Raw genomic sequence first — 10,024 nt, 5'->3', positions numbered from 1 at the left:
ATCTTACATTCAGGTACCTGAAGCATATAGAACTCCAAATAGAATAAACTCAAATAAAAACACACCAGAAATATAATTGTCGAGATCCCAGAAATCCAGCGCAAGAATAATATATTAAGTCTGTCAGAGGAAAAAAAAATTAGATCACATTTACAGGGAAACCCATCAGCATAAAGGCACACTTCTCTTCACAAACCATGAAGTCAAGAAGAGCATGGAGCAGAGAACTCCAAGTCCTCTATGAAAACAAATTCCAGCCCAGACTACTATATCCTACAAAACTCTCTTTCAAGACTGATGGAGAAGTGAAATACTTCCATGAGAAATAACAACTAAACAATTTCATGACAACAAAGCCAAGCCTACACAGACTACTGAAAGATAATCTAGAGAGGGAACAAAATGACAAGAACTCCATGAATGAGAATGGAAAGAACCCACCAAATAGGGGAAACAATTAAACATGGAGAAAAAGGGGTAAACAACAGCAATTAAATAACAAGTCGATCATAAATCAATACATCTCAATTATAAACATCAATGGAAATGGACTCAATTCATCAATTAAAAGAAACTGACTGGGACAGTGGATCAGGAAACAAAATCCAACAATATGCTGTGTACAAACACACTTATCTCAAAAAGAAATTCATAAGCTTAAAGTCAAAGGATGGAAAACAATACTACATGCTCCATCACCCCAGAAAAAAGCAGCAGTAGCAATCTTTTCTTCAGACAACCTCAACTTCAAACCAAGAATGATCAATCAAAATAAAGAAGGCCACGGCATACTGGATTGGGGAAAAATTGAAGTGGAAGAGGTAACATTCATAAATAGGTATGCACCAAAAAAGTGAGCATCCAACTATATAAGATAAATCTTAATGAACATAAAAAAGCTAATAACCAATGCCACAATCTTAGCAGGTGAACTTAAAAACCCTTATCTCAAAAAGATAAGTGAAGCAGACAAAAAAATTAGCAAAGACGAAGTAGAACTGACCGAGAATTTGGAACAAATGAATTTAGCAGACATATACAAAGTATTCCACCCAACCACAGCTGAACACACACTTTTTTAGCTGCACATGGGACATTTCCCAAGAGAGACCATGTAGTAGTCCATAGGACATGCTTAAGTATATGCAAGCAAACAGAAATTATCCCATGCTTATTATTGGACCACAGTGCAACGAAACTGGATATAAATAACTGAAGAAATCACAAAAACTCCATAAAGACATGGAAATTAAAAAAAAACAACAACAACACTTTCCTCAGCAACCAATGAGTTACAGATGAAACTAACAGGGAATTAAACAATATCTATAATTCAACGAAAATTCAAGCACAACTCATTGGAATTTATGGGATGTGATGAAAGCAGTTTTAGAGGGAAATTTATATTTATGAACTCACACATTAGGAAAACAGAATGGGAACGAGTACATACCCTTATGCTGCACCTCATACATCTAGAAAAGAAAGAAAAAAACAAACCCAAATACCAAAGGTGGGGGAGAAAATTATAATGATTAGAGCAGACATTAATTAAATGAGATTAAGAAAACAATAAAAAAATAAGGAAGCAAAAAACTGGACCTTTGAAAGATTAAGTAAAATTGAGATGCCCCTAGGTAGCCACATCAAAAAGAGGAAAAAAAACCCCTCAAATGTAAGAAATAAGGATTGAAAAGGTTAAAATTACCACAGACCCAGTGGAAAATCAGATCATCAATAGCTACTTTGATAAACTTTACTCTCACAGAATAGAAGACAGAAGAAATGAACAGATTTCTAGAAAATATCATTTTACCAAAACTGAATTAAGAAGCTATAAGAAATCTCAATAATCTAACAATAGCCAATGAAATTCAAAATGTAATAAAGTACTGACAAAAAGTCCATGTCCTGATGGATTTACAGCTAAAATCTACAAGACATTTACAGCAGATATAATCCCAATTATCCACAAAGTATTGAATGACTTTAAAAGGGAAAAAATCCTCCCAAAATCACTCCTGAAGGTAGGCATTATACTAATACCAAAACCAGGGAAAGACACAATTAAAAAAGAGAACTACAGTCCAATCTCCCTCATGAACATAGATGCAAAAATCTTAAATAAAATTCTGGCAAATAGAATACAGCAAATCATCAAGAAGATTATACAACATTTACAAATATTATTGACCCTGATATATAAGGATGGTTCAATATAGGCAAATCTATAAATGTAATATATCAGTAGAGCCAAATCCAAAAACCACATGATAATCTTAGTTGATGCTGAAAAGTTTTTGACAAAGTCCAACACTCATTCATGTTCAAGGTTATACAGAAAATTGGAATAGATGGACTCTACCTCAATCTGATAAAAGCCATCTATGAGAACCCAACAGTTAACATAATTCTAAATGGGGAAAGATTGACATATTTTACTCTCAGATCTGGTACAAGGGAAGGATGTCCTCTATCACCACTCTTAATCAATATAGTTCTCGACACATTAGCTAGAGCCATTAGACAAGGGAGAGAAATGAAAGGTATAAGAACAGGTATAGAAGAAGTTAAACTATCATTAATTGAAGATAACATGATACTCTAAATAGAAAACCAAAAAAGCACCACAAAGATGTCATTAGAATTTATATACAAATACAGTAGCATAGCAGGTTATAAAGTCAATAACCAAAAGTTAATAGCATTCCTCTACAGAGATAACAAATACACTGAGAGGGAAATTAGAGAAAGAAAAACTTTTACAGTAGCACAACAGAAAATGAAATACTGAGGAATAAATCTAACTAAAGAAGTCAAATATCTATTTAACGAAAATTACAGAAGTCTGAAAAAAGCGATCGTAGAGAATTTCAGAAAATGGAAAGATATTCCCTGCTCCTGGATAGGAAGAACCGACATTTTAAAGATGGCCATACTCCAAAAATTGCCATACAAATTTAATGCAATCCCCATCAAACTACCACCAACATATCTCACAGACCTAGAAAAAATGGTTCCTAAAATTTATTTAGAACCAGAAAAGACCTAGAATAGCAAAGGCAATCCTGGGGAACAAAGACAAGGCAAGAAGTATTACCATTCCTGAGTTGAAATTATACTTCAAAGCTACTGTGATAAAATTAGCCTGGTATTGGCAAAAAATAGACACAAGGATCGATGGAATAGATTGGAAGATGCTGAAGCCCCTACGAACACACTCAGCCACCTTATCTTTGACAAAGGGGCCAAACACACTCACTGGTAGAAAGATAGCCTCTTAAATATTGCCGGAAAAAATGGCTCTCTACATGCCAAAAATTAAAGTTGACCCAGGCCTATCACCATGCACTAAGATAACGTGAAAATGGATTAAATATCTGAATATTAAAACAGAAACACTGAATCTTCTGGAAGTTAAAGGAGGAGGAATACTTGAAGACACAGAGGTAGGCAAAGTGTGCATGAACAAAAATCAAATCGCATGTGTAATACTTGGAAGAATTAACAACTGGGACATCGTCTTATTTAGAAGTTTTTGGCATCTAAAGGAATTATCAACAAAGTGAAAAGATAACCCACAAATTTGAAAAGAACCTCAACTAATAAGCACACAAACAAAAAGTCTGATCTCTAGAATTTATACAGAACTAAAAAAAAACATTAGGGCCCCAAAATTTAAGACCCAATCCAGAAATGGGCATCTGAGATGAACACACACTACTAAGAGGATGAAATTAAAGAAGTGAATATATATATGAAAAAAGCTCCACATCACTAGCTATTCATTAAATGCAAATTAAAAACACAATGAGATACCATCTACCCTGTGGAATGAAGGAATAATATATAGTATTTTGATGCAGTGGACTATTACTCAGCTATAAAGAATGATAAACTTGAAGGCTTCATATATATGTGGATGCCTCTTGAAGATAAACTCAAAAGCGAAATGAATCATTTGCATATGTGTAAATATCATATAGTCTAGTATAGGAACTCAAAAGAGTAAATAAAAACTGGAAGGTATAACACAACTAAATGAAAAGCAATAACATAAGGATTAAACAATGAAAAGAAGGCAAGGAGAAAAGCTAGGAAATGAGGCAGGGACAAAACTAGACATCTATATACACAAGGTGGTTAAGGCCATGGTCCTGACATTCTCCATCAGCATTTTGAAACTAACAGTTAATTGGTAGGATTCTCACCCTGACTAACTACATATGCTGACACCTGTGAACTAAGCAACTGCACTGAGGATAGCAATGTGTAATAAAGGGATCATTCTTGGAATGACATGAAAGAAAACAAAAGAGAAGAAAAAAATCATAGTAATGTTCTCTTACAATGTTGTTTATAGTTAGATTTCTAAATTTCTGTGTAAAAATGTGGAATAGTTTATTTTTTTCACATTCAATGAGGATTTAGTTTATCAGATCTATGATTGTTGGAAAATACCTGTTCCATGTAATGCTTAAGATGTTCGGTATTCAGACAGATAGTGAAGTTAAGCTCAATTGCCTATGATGTATTGTAGTGGCACTTATTGTAGCAGCACTTTTTTTTTCTTTTCTTTTTTTTTTTTTCACAAGCAGAGATTGAACTCAGTCCCTTGCGCTTGCCAGGCAAGTGGTTATTCTACTGAGCTATCTCCCTAGTCCGCCTATGATGTATTGTAATAATATCATTAACAGTCTCTTCTGGAGGGTGAAAAACTTAATTTTGCAAACCAAAAAATTAGAGAAAGGAAGTTTTACAAGGATATTCACCATTTTCACCAGTTAGAACTCAGGACATAAGAGAACCTGTACTGTAGAATCCTAGAATCCTATAACTCAGTGTTATCCCAAATTTTCTGATCAAGGTGATGATGTGGTCACAGAGGAAAGTGATTGAAGATGTAGAATGTGCCTCACGAGAGTCACAAGGAGAGAAAATATTCTCTCAGGCTTTCACAGAGAGAAAATTGGTCAAGCAGTGACCGTGACTCATCCAGATGGCTGACACTAACAAAATATCTACAAAGTGCGGTATATGACTTATGGTAAATCTTGAGGGGATGTGACGTGTCTTGCAAGACATAAAAGTTATGGTTTTTGTTATATAGGTCTTGCTCTATCTTGATCTTAACCATCCAGCAGAAAGGAATACGCACTAGGTATATAAAGTAAAGCCATATTAATATGCTGAGATTTAAATGGCTCAGGTCAACAACTTCTGACATTTCCACTCCTATGGATAACCCACAACTATTACGTACTACTAGAGTATATTGGATTATTTAGCTGACTTCAAGCACCTACAATATTTGGATGGCAATGGAATACCCATCTCTGACAAAAGTAAACAAAAAAGGGGGATATAAATGAAGGACCATTTTGTAGTGAAAAAATATATATATATATATATATATGTATATAAAATCAGTGAAGATAGTTATATAGCTACATTCGCTTAGTTCAATCAGAAGAATGATTTGTACTAATAGTGTTTAGACAAGATATCATTTCTGCATCTTGTACTATGAATAACTACTGTGAAAGGAATATTCAATATATTAATTATTTTAACTGTCCTACCAACCTGATTTGAAACTCTCTCATGGCTATTTCTCTATAAAATTAATTTTAAAAAAAGATTTCTTTTTTGTATACAAAAGCTTTTTTAATGAGAGGAGATCCCATTTTTTGAGTCATTTTTATTGTTTCCTTGGCAGTAAGAGGGTTTTTCATGAAGTACCTGCTTGCACCTATATTTACGAGATTTCTACCTATTTTCTCTTTCAAAAATTTAGTTTTTCTATTCTGCTATTTAAATAATTGATCAATTTGACTTTAGTACATGAGATTTCTGCCTATTTTCTCTATCAAAAAATTTAATTTTTCTATTCTGCTATTTAAATAATTGATCAATTTGACTTTAGTACATGAAGATAGACATGGGTCTAGCTTTTTTCCCCCATAATTTTATTGATAAACAAATAGCAATGAGACAGTTTCAAATCAAATTGGTAGGAGAGTTCCAATAATTCACACATTGCATACATTCTTCTTAGTGGTTAATTGCTGTACAAGATGCAGACATGATATCCTATTTACAAACAAAATTAGAACAAATCCCTTTATTCATTAAGAGAATGTAACTATATATCTATCCTAGTCACTTTGATTACACAGATACAAAGTGGACATTGATTTGTATTCCCTTTTTTTGTTAAGTTCCGTTATTTGAATATTATAGGTGTGTAAACTCAGCAAAATATTCTAAGAGAGTCCAGTAGCCCATAATATTGTTGGCTCTTCTGCTTCACTGGCAACGTCAGACATTGTTTACCTGAGTCCTCTGTAGCTCAACATAACAGCATGGCTTTATTTCTTATATTTCATTTTTATACTTTTTTGCTGGATGGTTAAGACCAAGGTGAAGCAGGACCTACTCAGCAAGAGTTGTAGCTTTTGGGTCTGATAAGGTCACTGAAATCCCCTCAGGATTTATCCTGAGATCCTGTACCTCAGATTGTAGAACCTTTGTCAGTGTCAGTCAAGTGGATGAGTCATGGCCATTGCTTGGCCAATGTGCTCTCTATGAAAGCCTGAATATTTTCTCTCCAAGTGACTCTCCTCAGGCACAGTCTACATCACAGTCTACACCACTTTCTTCTTTGGCCCCATAATCTCCTGGATCAGAAAATTTGGGACACTACTGAGTTACATGACTTTACAGTACAGGTTCTTATATGTCCTGAGTATTAATTGACCTTAGAAGGCTACGGTCAAAATGTTGGCTTTCCTTGTAGCCCTCCTTTTTCTCTAAATTTGGTCTGCAAACATAGGTTGTTAACCATCCAGAAGACAAACTTATTGTTATTACCATACAACTTAGGCTGTTAAGCTTAACCTCACTATCTGTTTGCATATCAAACATCTTAGGCATAATATGGAACAGGTATTTTTCATCAAGTATTGATATGTTGAACTTTAAGTCCCTACAGAATATGATAAAAACATTTAAAAGTTAGAATATATTTTAAAAATAGATATAAAGAATTATATACTTATGTTTACACATAAGTCCAAAAATCTCACCATATACAACCTTGATGCAAGAGAGTCCCACATCATTCCCTTTCCTGTCTCTTGTTTTCATTCACCACCTCCTTCTTCTTGAACAATTATCTAAATGGGAGACACCATAGCACCAACTGTCATGTCATGACAAGCAGCCCATATTCAGAAGACTAGAATGACAGACACTCCAAGCATGAAACAACTATTACAAATTACCATCTGCAGTGCAGTTTCTTAGTTCACAGGTATCAGTATATATAGTTAGTCAAGGTGAGAATCTTTCCAATATACTGCTAGATTAAAAAATCTTCTGAAGATTCTCAGGATCATTGCCTTGCCCATCTTCTACATATAACTGTATGGCTTGACTTATTCATGTTTCCTAGCTCTTCTCTTTTCTGTTTCTTGGTTAGTTAGTCCTGGAGATGCTGCTTTCTTTTTACTTGTATTATACTTTTGTATTTGTATTTCTTCTTTTGAGTTCTTATACAAGGGAGACTATACAATATTTACACATATGTGTCTGGTTTATTTCACTTATGAGTATATGTTCAAGTGGCATCCACTTCAATATAAAGGCTTCGAGGTTATCATTCTTAATACCTGAATAATAGCCCATTCTGTAAAAATACCACATCTTTTTTCAACCATTTCTCAGGTGATGGGCATCTTGGTTGTTTCCAAGATTTGGCTATAACAAATTGTGCTGTTATAAACATAGGCACACATATATCCCTATGATATGATGTTTTCAGATCCTCTGGGAAAATTCTCAGTAGAAGAATAGCTGGTTTAAAGGGGATTTCCAGGTCAAGTTTTTAAGGAGTCTCCAAACTGATTTCCATAACGATTGCACCAGTCTATACCCACCAGCAGTGGAGAAGCGTACCTTTTTCCCCACAGCATCTCCAACATTTATTCTTGTCTGATTTCTTTATGATAGCCATCCTTTCTGGGGTGAGATGATATCTCAATGTTGTTTTAATTTGCATTTCGTGGATGGCTAGTAATGTGGAGTATTTTTTCATATATTTATTTACTTCTTTAATTTCTTCCACTGAGAAGCATGTGTTCATCTCAGATGCCCGTTTCTGGATTGGGTCTTTAAATTTTGGGGCCCTAGTGTTTTTTAGTTTTTAGAGATTCTAGAGAGCATACCTTTGTATGAGTAGTTATTTGTTAAGATTTTTTCCAAATTTGTGGGGTGCCTTTTCACTTTGTTGGTAATTTCTTTTGATGTGAATAAACTTCTCATTATGAGCAGGTCCCAGTTGTTAATTCTTTCACCTGGTTCCCGTGTGATTGGATTTCTGTCCATGAAGTCTTTGCCTACCCCTATGACTTCAAGAGTCCCTCAAACTTTCTCTTCCAGGAGATTTAGTGTCTTGCTTTAATGTTTAGATCTTTAATCCATTTTGACTTTAGTTTAGTTCATGTTGACAGACCTGGGTCAAGTTTGAGTTTTTGGCATACAGAGAGCCAGTTTTTCCAGCACCATTTGTTAAAGAAGCTATCTTTCTTCCAGTGAGTATGTTTGGCCCCTTTGTCAAAGATAAGGTGCTTAGTGTGTTTGTAGGGGCTTCAGCATCATGTAACTCTATTCCATTGATCCTTTGGTCTATTTTATTGCCAGTACCATGCTGATTTTATCACAGTAGCCTTGTAGTATAATTTCAAGCCAGGAATTGTAATGCCTCCTGCCTTGTCTTTATTGTCCAGAATTGCCTGTGCTATTCTAGGTCTTTTCAGGTTCCAAATAAATTTTAGGACTGATTTTTCTAGGTGTATGATGTATGTCAGTGGTAGTCTGATAGGGATTGCATTAAATCTATACAGCAATTTTGGGAACTAGGCCATCTTCACGATGTTGGTTCATCCTATCCAGGAGCATGGAATATTTTTCCATTTTCTGAAATCCTCTACAATCTATTTTTTCAGAGTACTATAATTTTCCTTGAAAAGGTCTTTGACTTCTTTGGTGAGATTAATTCCAAAGTATTTAATTTTCCTCAGTGCTATTATAAAAGGTATTGTTTCTATGATTTCCCTCTCAGTGTGTTTGTTGTCTGTGCAGAGGATTGCTATTGACTTTTGGGTATTGACTTTATAACCTGCTATGCTACTGAATTTCTGTATTAATTCTAGGAGCTTCTTGGTGGAGTTTTTTGGGGACTTCCAAAGAAAGTATCATGTCATTTTCAAATAACAATAATTTAACTTCTTCTTTGCCTATTTTTATAACTTTTATTTCTTTCTCTTGTCTAATGGTTGTAGCTAATGATTCCAGAAATATATTGAATAGGAGTGGTGAGAGAGGACATCCTTGTCTTGTACCAGATCCAAGAGTAAAAGATTTCAGTTTTTCCCCATTTAGGATTCTGTTAGCTGTTGTGTTTTCATAAATGGCTTTTACCAAATTGAAGTAGAGGACATCTATTCAATTTTCTGTAGAACTTTGACCATAAATGAGTGTTGGACTTTGTCAAAAGCCTTTTCTGCATCAGTGGATATGATCGTGTGGTTTTTAGTTTTCACTCTATTGATATAGTGTATTAAATTTATAGATTTTCAAATATTGAACCATCCTTGCATTTCTGGGATGAATCATAGCTGATCATGCTGTATGATTTTCTGGATGATTTGTTATACTCTATTTGCTAGTATTTCATTGAGAATTTCAGCATTTATGTTCATGAGATCGGCCTGTAGTTCTCTTTCTTACTTGCATCTTTCCCTGGTTTTGTTTTCAGTATAATACTTGCCTCCAGGAATGATTTTGGGAGGATTGCTTCCTTTTCAATTTCATGGGAGAGTGTGAGAAGTATAGGGACTACATCTTCTGTAAATGTCTTGTAGAATTCAGCTGTGAATCCATCCGGACATGGACTTTTCTTTGCCGGTAGGTTTTTAATTACATCTCATATTTCATTGGCTGTTATTGGGCTACTGAGAGT

The 10,024-nt window shown here is 34.5% G+C and overlaps 1 pseudogene; it reads left to right on the top strand.

The window, feature by feature from the left end:
• The first annotated feature begins 758 nt into the window (after positions 1 to 758).
• The window catches only part of LOC101562258, a 22,672-nt pseudogene continuing 13,406 nt past the window's right edge, over positions 759 to 10,024 (top strand).

The sequence above is a fragment of the Octodon degus genome, unplaced genomic scaffold (genome assembly GCF_000260255.1).
Source record: "Octodon degus isolate 3935 unplaced genomic scaffold, OctDeg1.0 scaffold00014, whole genome shotgun sequence".
Classification (NCBI taxonomy): domain Eukaryota; kingdom Metazoa; phylum Chordata; class Mammalia; order Rodentia; family Octodontidae; genus Octodon; species Octodon degus.
This window is presented reverse-complemented; position numbering and strand designations above follow the sequence as displayed.